Source organism: Talpa occidentalis, unplaced genomic scaffold (genome assembly GCF_014898055.3).
Source record: "Talpa occidentalis isolate TD23 unplaced genomic scaffold, MPIMG_talOcc4v2.1 talOcc4.15, whole genome shotgun sequence".
Classification (NCBI taxonomy): domain Eukaryota; kingdom Metazoa; phylum Chordata; class Mammalia; order Eulipotyphla; family Talpidae; genus Talpa; species Talpa occidentalis.
The window spans coordinates 58,316,643-58,329,687 of NW_023601543.1; positions in this window are offsets into that span (position 1 = coordinate 58,316,643).

Genomic DNA, 13,045 nt, shown 5'->3' on the forward strand with positions numbered 1-13,045 from the left:
TTTTAAAAGAAGAAAAAGACCATATAGGATGAAGGGATGGGAGTTGAGTGCCTACTGTGCGTCATACCCTGACAGTGGACTGGGTCCTGACAGAAACAAGGATTCCTGTTCTTTGGGAATTTCCCAGGGTGGGGTTGGAGCCTGAGTGAGAGGCTAGGGCATTTATTCATTAAAGATTTAATTTTTTATCTATGCATACAAGAACTGGGGTACAGGCCAGAGGTGCGGGAAGTGAGAGGGTTCACCAGAGACAGAGTGGGGAGCAGAACAGGCAGATCGACTGAAATACACTGCTGAGGGGAGCAGCGGGTGAGACAGGAGAGGTCTGCTGCGCCATGTGGGTAGTTCCCTGGCCAGCTGGGGATCGAACTTGTGCTGCAGAGGCTGCAGGTAGCTTCACAGTGCTGTGCTTAAACCCTTGCGCCACCAGGGAGACCCGAGGCTGGAGAATTTAAACAGTGTTTTCACAATACCATTTGACTCTCAAGGATATTTGAACCTTGAGATTTTGGACCCAGCTTTGCTCCACCAATGTAACATATACTAATCTATTTCGTTCTTCAATCTAACAGAACATTATTTTTTTAAGATTTATTTATTTATGCAAGCACTGGGGTACAGGCCAGAAGCACATGAGGGTGAAGGAATTCACCAGAGACAGAACAAGGAGCAGAACAGGCAGAAGGACCAAAATACACTGCTGAGGGGAGCAGCGGGCAAGACATGAGAGGTCTGCCACGCCATGTGGGAATCTTCCTGGCTGGCCGGGAATCGAACTGGCACTGCAGAGGCTGTGGACAGCTTCATAGTGTTGTGCTCAACTCGCTCCGCCACCGGGGCGGCCCTAACAGAACATTATTACTTTCAAATCATCATTCTTATTATGAATAAATGATCACAGCCCCTAGAACAGATACTGTCTTTTCCCTGTTTATCTCCTTGCAACCTCACTGCTTCAATGTGCACTGGTCAACTGCCAACTACCAGCACCCATATCTCTTCACTGGGGGGCCCTCAAAACTACAGAAGGCCCCCCTGCCTTCAGGACCCGGCAGGTTGGAAAGGCCAGGAAATGAACACCCTCTGGCAGCAACACTCACCATATGACAGCTGGGAACAGGGACATAAGACCCCCTGTTCCCTTGCCCCTCAGATGGGACAACTGGATGGTGTACGTTCTCCACTGACCCTCAGAAGCCTGCAGCAGAAATAGACTAGTTGCCCATGATCACGTAATAGTCACTGTAATTCTTCATTGGCTGCCTCTTCTTTGTCTCTCTTCTGCACTTTCCCACTGTAGTGCTTCCTGGAACCACCTTTTTTTTAAGATTTATTTTTTTTAAGATTTATTTATTTATACAGGCACTGGTGTACAGGCCAGAGGTGTGGGAGGGTGAGAGAATCCACCAGAGCAGAGCAAGGAGCAGAACAGGCAGAAGGACCGAAATACACTGCTTAGGGGAGCAGTGGGGGAGACAGGAGAGGTCTGCAGCGTCATGTGGGAATCTACTCGGTCGACCGGGAATTGAACCAGTGCCACGGAGGCTGTGGACAGCTTCACAGTGCTGTGCTCAACCCACTGCACCACCGGGGAGGCCCAAGATTTATTTTATTTATTTATGAATACAAGAGCTGGGGTGTAGGCGAGAGGTTCCGGAGGGTGTGTGTGAGAGGATTCACTGGAGACAGAGTAGAGAGCAGAACAGGCAGACTGACTGAAATACACTGCTGAGGGGAGCAGCGGGCAAGGCAGGAGAGGTCTGCTGCGCCATGTGGGTTAACTCCCTGGCCAGGGAATTGAACTCAGGCCCAGTGGCTGCTGATAGCTTCATAGTGCTGAGACTTAGCCCCTTGTGCCACCAGGGAGGCCCTGGAACCACATCTTAAATAAACTATTTGATATCAACACTTTTCTCAGGGTGTGCTTCTGGAGAAACCTCAAAAGTAAGACAATCTCTGTCGTCAGGAGCTACCTCAAGGCGGTGGCTAAAACCAAGGATAAACAAGCACAGATATCAGGTAAGTTCCTGTAGAAAGTCAGGGTGGCTAGAATATTGGACTTATTGGAATCACTAGAATCTTCCAGGAAATGAGTGGATGGTGAGAGATGAAGTTACAGAGATGGTCACAGGCTAGATCTGTAGGTTCCCATGGGTCATGGTAATTTAGATTTTACACAAAGTTTGTTTTTTGTTTTTTTTTTAATGATTTTTTTTTAAATAGAGGCATGTTTTATTTATTTATTTGTTTGTTTGTTTGTTTTGCTTATACATGCACTGGGTACAGTCAGAAGCATGGGAGGGTGAGAGAATTCACCAGAGCCAGAGCAGGGAGCAGAGCAGGCAGAAGGACCGAAGTACACTGCTGAGGGGAGCAGCGGGCGGCAGGAGAGGTCTGCGGCCATGAGGACCCTCCTCCCAGTGGCGGGGAGCAGCCGGGGATCGAACCGGCGCCGCAGAGGATGCGGGCAGCTTCGCAACCCAGCGTTCAACCGCTGCGCCACCGGGGAGGCCCGATTTTACACAAAGTTAACCACAAACTTATGAAGACCTAGCTTAGCAAAGCCCAGCCCAAACAATTCTGAACTCTTCATTGCACAGTTTTTCCTCATGGATTACCCAGGAAATAAAAACAAAATATTACCAGATTCATAATGACTATTACAGAGAGACATAAACATGACAGAATAAAACTGACAGCAGCTAAAATTGTGAACTTTAAAATGTATTGGGGAAAACTGATAGGAGGAGCCAATGTTCTCAACAAAATGTGGATCTGAACATTTTGACCCTGAAATAATAGATTAGTGAAAAATGGCCACAAATGAAACCCAGAATGATAGGAGCTATGTATTCCTCGTATTTATTGAGTGTTAGGCAGTTATAGGCTGTGGGAATATAGAGGAGAACAAAAGATTCAAAAATTCCCGTTGTACAGAGCTTATATTCTAGCCAGGGTAGACAGACAATAAAGAAGGCAACACATTACATAATATTTGTGCTGGGAGGTGATTAAATATGTATTAAATTAAAAATAAAATCAATAAGGTCCATTGGGGTGCAGGGTGGGAAAGACTTATATTTCAATAGAGTTGTCAGTGTAGACCTTGTTGAAAGGTGATTTTTTAAAATATTTATTTATTTATTTATTTATTTATTTTATATAATTTTTTTTTATATTCCCCATACAATTGCAACCCCCTTATTTTGACCCCAGTCCCTCCCCTCCTATCCCCTACCCCCCATAGAGTGTCTCTGGTTCATAGTTTTTTTTTTTTTTTTTGATTTTCACTTTCTTATAGTATTCATTTCCTGGTCCCTTATTTAAGTTTTCTAGATTCCTGCTATAAGTGAGAACCCCAGTATTTTTCTTTTTCTTTCTGGCTTATTTCGCTGAGCATGATCCCTTCCAGCACCATCCATGTTGCTGCAAATTGCATGTGTTTATCTTTTTTGAATGCTGAGTAATATTCCATGGTATATATGGACCACATCTTCTGATCCAGTCATCTATTTTTGGGCATTTGGGCTGTTTCCAAAGCTTAGCTTATGTAATAGTGCTGCTATAAACATAGGGTGCAGGTGCTCTTTGGAATGGATGTTTCTGTGTCCTTTGGGTAAATACCTAGGAGTGGAATTGCTGGATCATATGGAAGCTCTATGTTTAGTAGGTCCAGAAATCTTCACACAGCTCTCCATAGTGGTTGGACCAGTTTGCACTCCCACCAACAGTGCAGGAGAGTTCCTTTTTATCCACAACCTTGCCAACAATTGTTCTTGCTAGATTTTTTAATATGTGCCATTCTCACTGGTGTAAGATGGTATCTCATGGTAGTTTTGATTTGCATTTCCTGATTACAAGTGATGTTGAACATTTTTTCATATGCCTGTTGGCCATTTGCATTTCCTCTTCAGAGAAATTTCTTTTGAGCTCTTCTGCCCTTTTTTGACTGGATTATTTTCTTTGTTTTTGTTGAGTCTCATCAGCTCTTTGTAGATTTTTGTGATCAGTCCTTTATCATTAGTGTTGTGTGCAAAAATATTCTCCCAGTTGGTGGGGTTTCTCTTTGTTTTGGTTATTGTCTCTTTTGCTGTGCAGAAGCTCTTTAATTTGATGTAGTCCCAGCTGTTGATCTTTGCCTTCACTATCACTGCTTTGGGTGATGTGTCTGTAAAGATGTCTTTGATGTGAATATCACGTAGTGTTTCGCCTATATTTCCTTCTATGTATTTTATGGTTTCAGGTCTTATGTCTAGTTCTTTAATCCATTTTGAGTTGTTTTTTGTGTATGGTGTGAGGTAGTGGTCAAGCTTCATTCTTTTGCATGTAGTGACCCAGTTTTCCCAGCACCATTTATTGAACAAACTTTCTTTGCTCCAATGCATAGTCTTTGCTCCTTTGTCAAAGATTAGTTGACCATAAATCTGTGGGTTTATTTCTGGATTTTCTATTCGATTCCATTGGTCTGTATGTCTGTTCTTGTTCCAATACCATGCAGTTTTGATGATTATGGCTTTGTAGTATAGTTTGAAGTCTGGGAGTATGATGCCTCCATTTCCTTCTTTTTTTTTTTCAGTAGAGCTTTGGCTATTCGGGGTTTTTTGTGATTCCATATGAATTTCATCAATAATTGTTGTATTTCTTTGAAGAATGACATTGAAATTTTGATTGGAATAGCATTGAATCTGTATATTGCTTTTGGTAGGATGGCCATTTTAATAAAATTTATTATTCCAATCCATGAGCAGGGGATGTCTTTCCATTTCTTTGTGTCTTCTTCTATTTCTTTTAACAGTGTTTTATAGTTTTCTTTGCATAGGTCCTTTACCTCTTTTGTTAGATTTATTCCCAAATATTTGGTTTTTTTTGTTTCAATAATAAAAGGGATTTTTTTTTATTTCTTCTTCTTTAGATTTATTGTTTGTGTATAGGAAGGCTACTGACTTTTGCGTGTTGATTTTGTATCCTGCCGCTTTACTGAACTGACTGTTGAGTTGAATTAGTTTTTCTGTGGAGTTTTTGGGGTTCTCTATGTATATTATCATATCATCTGCAAATAGTGATAGTTTGACTTCTTCTTTTCCTATTTGGATTCCTTGTATGTCTTTCTCTTGTCTTATTGCTCTGGCTAGGACTTCCAGTATTATATTGAAAAGCAGTGGTGAGAGTGGACATCCTTGTCTTGTTCCAGATCTTAATGGAAATGCTTTCAGCTTTTCACCATTGAGAATGATACTGGCTGTTGGCTTGTCATAGATGGCCTTTATGATGTTGAGGTATGTTCCTTGTATCCCAAGAATTTCAAGGGCTTTTATCATGAATGGGTGTTGCACTTTGTCGAAAGCTTTCTCAGCATCTATTGATATTATCATATGGTTTTTATATTTCTTTTTGTTGATGTGTTGGATAACGTTGATTGATTTTCGGATGTTGAACCATCCTTGTGTTCCTGGAATGAATCCTACTTGGTCGTGGTGAATTATCTTATGGATACATAGTTGGATTCTGATAGCTAAAATTTTATTGAGGATTTTTGCATCAGTGTTCATTAGGGAGATTGGCCTGTAGTTTTCCTTTTTTGTGTTGTCCTGTTCGGTTTGGTATTAGTGTAATGTTGGCTTCATAGAATGTGTTTGGTATTGTCCCTTCCTTCTCAATTTTTTGGAAGAGTTTGTGAAGGATAGGCACTAATTCGTCTCTGAATGTTTGGTAGAATTCATTTGTAAATCCATCAGGTCCTGGGCTTTTGTTTTGGGGGAGGTTTTTGATTACCATTTCAATTTCGCTGCTTGTAACTGGTCTGTTTAGGTGTTCTGTTTCTTCTTTATCTAGCTCTGGGTGATTGTAGAGTTGTAGGAATTTGTCCATCTCCTCTAGATTGTTGAACTTGTTTCCATATAACTGTTCATAGTAGTTACGGATTATTCTTTTGATTTCTGCTGTGTCCGTTGTGATTTCTCCTCTTTCATTGATGATCCTGTTTATTTGTGCTTTCTCCCTTTTTTCCTTTGTGAGCCTGGCTAGGGGTTTGTCTATTTTATTGATTTTTTCAAAGAACCAGCTCTTGGCTTCATTGATCTTTTGGATTGTTTTTTTTAGTTTCGATTTCATTTATTTCTGCTTTGGTTTTTATTATTTCTTTTCTCCTACTGGTTTTGTTTTTTTTGTTGTTGTTGTTGTTCTTTTTCTAGATCTTTGAGCTTCGAGATTAGGTTGTTTCTTTGAGTTCTTTCTTGTTTCTTGATGTGAGCTTCTATTGCTATATATTTTCCTCTTATTACTGCTTTTGCTGCATCCCATACATTTAGGATATTGGTGTCCTCCTTGTCATTCAATTCAAAGAATTTTTTAATTTCTTCTTTGATCTCCTCATTAGTCCGGTGGTCTTCCAGTAGTGTGGTTTTTAATCTCCATGAGGTAGGAGAGTTCCTTGCCTTGTTTTTATGGTTTATTTCTAGTTTGATGCCTTCATGGTCAGAAAAGATGGTTGGTATGATTTCAATCTTGGTGTATCTGTTGATGTTTGTCTTGTGTCCCAGTATGTGATCGATCCTGGAGTATGATCCATGTGTGCTTGAGAAAAATGTGTACTCCGTTTTTTTGGGCTTTAGTGTTCTATAAATGTCTGTTAAGCCCAAATGCTCTAGGTCCTTATTTAGAGCGTTAGTTTCTTTACTTATTTTTTGTCTTGTTGATCTATCCATTGTTGATAGTGGTGTGTTGAAGTCTCCCACTACGTATGTGTTTTCTCTGATGTCTGTTTTCAGAGATGACAACAGTTGTCTGATATATTTTGGTGCTCCTTCGTTTGGTGAGTATATGTTAATGAGTGTTATTTCTTCTTGAAGTATTGTCCCCTTGATCATAATGTAGTGACTGTTGGGGTCTCTTTTTTATCTTTTTGAGTTTGAAATCTGTTTTATCTAAGTATAGCTGTTCCTGCTTTCTTTTTTGGTCCATTTGCTTGTAGGATTGTTTTCCATCCTTTAACTTTGAGTCTATTGTTATCTTTTGCAGCTGAATGTGTTTCCTGGAGACAGCAAAAGGTTGGGTTTTGTTTCTTAATCCAGCCTGCAACTCTGTGTCTTTTTATTGAAGAGTTTAGTCCATTTACATTTAGAGTTAATGTTGATATGTTAGCATCTGCATTTGCCATTGTGTTTGTCTTTCCTTTTATTTTATTTATTTATTCCTTTAATAACTTTTTTTTTGGGCCTTCTTTCGTTGTTATTCATCCCTCTGAGGTTCTGGCTTTAGGATTCCTTGTAGTATTTTTTGGAGTGGGGGTTTAGTCGTAGTGAAATTCCAGAGTTTCTGTTTGTCTGGGAAGGTCCTTATTCTTTCTTCATAGAGGAAGGAGAGCTTTGCGGGATTGAGTATTCTTGGTTGGCATCTGTTTTCTTGGAGTCTGTTGACTATGTCCCTCCACTCTCTCCTTGCCCGTAGTGTTTCTTCGGAGAAGTCTGATGTCAGCCTGATTGGTTTTCCTTTGAATGTTATCTGTTTCTTCCCTCTTGTCAGCTTCATTATTTTTTCCTTGTCTTGGAATCTTGGGAGCTTTACTATTATGTGTCTTGCTGTATTTTTCCTTTTGTTGTGGAAGTTTGGTGTTCTTGCTTCTTGTATATCAATTTTCAGCTCCTTCACATTTGGGAAGTTCTGTTCAATTATCTCTTTGAATATTTTCTCTGTTCCTACATCTCTCTCCTTTCCTTCTGGTATTCCTATAACTCTTACATTTCCTTTCCTCATGGAGTCAGGTAGTTCCCGAAGTCTTTCTTCGGTCTTTTTCCTTCGTACTTCTCTTTCCTTTTCTGTTTTGGTTCTTTTTATTTCTGTGTCTTCAAGAGTACTTATTCGTTCTTCTATTTCATCTATTCTGCTTTCATTGCTTTTCCCAGAGTTCTTTAGTTCCTCCATTAATTCTTTGATCTCCTGCGTTTCTTTTGCTTCCCCCTTTAGGGACTCAATTTCATTCTTCTGATCGTTGATTATTTTTCTGATATCATTGTTGTCCTTTATGAGTTCTGTCACTTTTTTATTTTTTTATTTTTTTTTTAATAGAGGCATGTTTTTCATTTATTTATTTATTTTGTTTATACATGCACTGGGTACAGTCAGAAGCGCGGGAGGGTGAGAGAATCCACCAGAGCCAGAGCAGGCAGAAGGACCGAAGTACACTGCTGAGGGGAGCAGCGGGCGGCAGGAGAGGTCTGCGCGCCTTGTGGGACCCTCCCCGGCGGCCGGGGAGCAGCCGGGGATCGAACCGGCGCTACAGAGGCTGCGGGCAGCTTCGCAACCCAGCGCTCAACCGCTGCGCCACCTGGGAGGCCCTGTCACTTTTTTAATCATGACAATTTTAAATTCTCTTTCTGGAAGGCTCAGAAGTTCTTCCAAGTTACTGTCGTTGCAATCTGGGGTGTGGTTTTTAAAGATTTATTTATTTATGCATACAAGAGCTGGGGTACAGGCTGGAGATGCAAGAAATGAGAGGATTCACCAGAGACAGAGTGGGGAACAGAACAGGCAGACTGACTGAAATACACTGCTGAGGGGAGCAGCAGGTGAGACAGGAGAGGTCCGCTGTGCCATGTGGGCTTCTCTCTGGCCAGCCGGGGATCAAACTCATGCTGCAGAGGCTGCAGATTGCTTCATAGTGCGGCTCTTAACCCCTTGCGCCACCAGAGAGGCCCGAAAGGTGATTTTTTTTTTTTAAAGAAAAAAAATTGTGAAGGAAGTGAGAGATGAGCTACAGAGATACAGAGTATTTTGGCATTTTGGGCAGAGGGAACAATCAGTACAGACCCTGAAGAAGGTGCCTGAGCTGTTCTAGGAGTAGCCTGAGCCCAAGGAGACATCTGGGGCAAAACTATTAAAGCTCAAATGTGACACAGTAAAGGAAATTGATGCCTGGATTGAATCCTTTAGAAATGACCCATAAGATGATTGATCCCACTGAAAGCAATTTTAGAAAATGAAAAGACCAAAATTGACTTTGGGTTAACTTCACTACTGTATGGCATTGAACAAGGAATTAAATTGACTCAGAATTCATTCCAGGGCAAACTTTTTCAATAGAAATTCATCTGGTGTGATCTCACTTATATGTGGAATCTGAAAACTACATCAAAAACACAAGCTCATAGATGCAGAGAGTAGATTGGTGGTTACCAGAGGCGCAGGTTGTGGGGGAATTGAGGCAGGGAGGAAAATGGGTGAGAAAGGTCAAAAGTTATAACCTTGCAGTTGTAAAAGAAATAAGTCCTGGGGATATAATGTACTGTATGGTGGCTATGGTCAATAATACTGTATTGCAGGTTTAAAAGTTGCTAAGAGAGTAGATCTTAAAAGTTCTCATCACACTGTATGGTGACATGTTAACTATACTTTTTGTAATTACATGCTTATGTATATAATACGTTCTGATCATTTTGAGATGCATACAGTTAGATGTATACAAATATAGAATCATGTTATATGTCTGAAACTAGTACAATATTATATATTAATTATACCTCAATAAAAACTTCATCTGAAATGAGAATTCATCTGAGCTGGCATAATTCCAATTTTAAATGTTAGTATTTGTAGAGGAGCCAATACATCAGAGGTCAGCTATTTGTCAGTCAGAGGGGCCAGTGCAGGACCCACCGGGATCCAGGCAAGACAGCTGGGATTCAACCATCCTTGCAAGATTTCATTCTCTCAATCAATCATTCATTCATTCATTCAATCATTCATTCTACAAATATTACCAAGTGCTGAAAATATGACAGAGATACAGCGATGAATAACTCATGTTCCTTGAAGATGACATCTAGTGTAGGGGACCGATAATAAATGCAGAGGACAAACAGCAATTTGGGTCAACGATTAATTGGTAGATAAATAAGTAAAATGTATAATATGATACTGATAAGTGTTAAGGAGAAAAATGAAGTAGGAAAGTGCGTGTATGTGTGTGTGTGTAAATTCTAGCTAGAACAGTCAGAGGAAAGACTTCACCGAGAAGATATTTGAGAGAGACCTAAGGGAAGTGTGTAAGCAAAGAGAGAACTTTGAAACAAGATTTCCAGATGGCCAAGTACAGCAGTTACTGGCACAGATTTTGAGCCATGCCTCCTGGGTTCAAATCATAGCCCCTGACATACATACCAAATACACCTTCGGTACCTAGCTTATAGGTACCCATTTTCTAGCTTATGTTCCATACCTAGCTTATGTTCCCATTTTCTCCCTCTAGCAACTGGGCCTAACAACATTAACTACCTCCTGAGAATACAGAGAGGATTAGTATTAGAGTGTTTATTATATTGCCTGACACAGACTAGCTGTTTATAAATACTGTCTGAATAAACAAATATTCATCAACATTAATGTGGTGGCCATGGAAGCTTTTTAATAAATGCCTTAAAAAATGCAATCATGGCAACCAGTCACCCCAGACAGGTGTGGGGTCTGGTACTGAAAGTGGTGTTATTCTGAAGACAGATCTGGTGACTTTAGCAGCGGTTGTCAGAAATGTTGCAAGACTCTTGCAGTCGGTCCGCTCAAAGGCAGAGAGGGTCTGGGAAGTCAGCCAGGTCATGAGGACCCAGGGCATCAGCTGAAGTTTAGGGAAAAGAGCAGCTATTGATGAATGCCAGGAGGTGCCAAATAGAGTTACACCTCTAGGGGTCCTGAAGTGCTGTCCCCTTGTCTTCTTTTCTCTTTCCAACTCCCTCACTGCTTTCAAGTCTCACTAAATACCAGCTTCTCAAAGAGGACTCCTCCTTGTTTCTTTAAATTATATTTTATATTTTATTTATTTTTCTTTTTTCTTTACTTTCATTTTTAAACAATATTTGCTTCCCCCCACCCCCTCAGGAGTAGTCCCCATAGAGTTTCCTTACCCGAGGCACCCGTGCACCATCACCTCAGTCCCCTGTGCTCCTCCCTCCCTCCCTCTGATCCCTCTCCCTCCTCCTCCCCTGCAGGATGTCTCTGGTTTATAATTGTCTATTTTTGCTTTGTTGTGTTTTGTACTGTTATTATTTTTTACACTGATGTCTTATTTGGTTCCCCTATATTCCTGCTATAAGTGAAACCATCTGATATTTTTCTTTTTCCTTCTGGCTTATTTCACTGAGCATCATTCCTTCTAGCTCCATCCACATTGCTGCAAATGGCCTGAGTTTATCTTTTTGATTGCTGAAGAGTATTCCATTGTGTATATATGCCACATCTTCTTGATCCAGTCATCTATTTTTGGGCATTTGGGTTGTTTTCAGGTTTTTTTTTTTTAAAGAATTTATTTATACAAGCACTGGGTATAGTCAGAAGCGCGGGAGGGTGAGAGAATTCACCACAGCCAGAGCGGGGAGCAGAACAGGCAGACTGACGAAGTACACTGCTGAGGGAGCAGTGGGCGGCAGGAGAGGTCTGTGCACTATGTGGGACCCTTGCCCGGCAGCGGGGGATTGCAGAGGCTGTGGGCAGCTTCTCAGCCCAGCGCTCAACCGCTGCGCCACCAGGGAGGCTGTTTTCAGGTTTTACCTATTGTAAATAGTGCTGTAGTAAACATAGGTGTACAGGTGTTCTTTTAAATCAATGTTTTTGTGTCCTTTGGGTAGATCCCTAGTAGTGGAATTGCTGGGTCATATGGTAGCTCCAATTTTAGTAGACTGAGGAACCTCCAGACAGCTTTCCGTAGTGGTTGGACCAGTTTGCACTCCCACCAGCAATGTAGGAGAGTTCCGTTTTCACCACATCCTCACCAACATTTGTTGTTGCTAGTTTTTTTTTTTTGATATGTGCCATTCTTACTGGTGTAAGGTGGAATCTCGATGTGGTTTTGATTTGTATTTCCCTGATTATAAGTGACGTTGAACATTTTTCCATAAACCTGTTGGCCATTTGCATTTCATCTTTGGAGAAATGTCTTTTAAGTTCTTCTGCCCATTTCTTGATTGGATTGTTTATTTTGTTTTTGTTACATCATGTGATTTCTTTGTATATCTTTGTGATCAGTCCCTTATCAGTTGACTGGGGTGCAAAGATTTTTTTCCCAATCAGTGAGGTGTGTCTCTGTTTTGGTTAATGTCTCTTTTGCTGTGCAGAAGTTTTTCAGGTTGATGTAATCCCAGGTTTGATGTAATGTTATCTTTTCCTTGACTTTCTTTGCTTTGGGTGATGAGTCTTTAAAGATGTTTCTGTACTGTTTTACCCATATTTTCTTCTATATATTTTATGGTTTCAGGTCTTATGTCCAGTTCTTTTATCCATTTTGAGTTGAGTTTTGTGCATGGTGAAAGGTAGTGGTCTAGTTTCATTTTTTGCCTGTGGTAGTCCAGTTTTCCCAGCACCATTTATTGAACAAATTGTCTGTGTTCCATTGCATATTCTTTGCTCCTTTGTCAAAGATCAGCTGTCCATATAAGTGTGGTTTTATTTCTGGGCTCTCTATTTGGTTCCATTGGTCTGTGTGTCTGTTTTTGTTCCAATACCAAACCGTTTTAATTATTATGGCTTTGTAGTATAGCTTGAAGTTGGGAAGTGTGATACCTCCTTTCTCCTTTGTTTTCATCAGTAGGGCTTTGGCTATTCATGGTTTTTTGTGGTCCATATGAATTTCATCAGTATTTGTTCTATTTCTTTGAAGAATGTCATTGAGATTTTTATTGGAATAGCGCTGAATCTGTATATTGCTTTTGGTAGGATAGACATTTTAATAATGTTAATTCTTCTGATCCATGAGCAGGGGATGTCTTTCCATTTCTTTGTGTCTTCTTCAATTTCTTTTAACAGTGTTTTATAATTTTCTTTGTATAGGTCTTTCACCTCTTTTGTTAGGTTTATTCCCAAGTATTTGATTTTTTTTTTGTTTCAGTTATAAAAGGGATGGTTTTCTTGATTTCTTCTTCAGATTGATTGTTTGTGTATAGGAAGGCTACTGATTTTTGTGTGTTGATTTTGTATCCTGCTACTTTACTGAACTGGTTGATTATTTTGAGTAGTTTTTCTGTGGAGTTTTTAGGGTTCTCTATGTATATTATCATATTGTCTG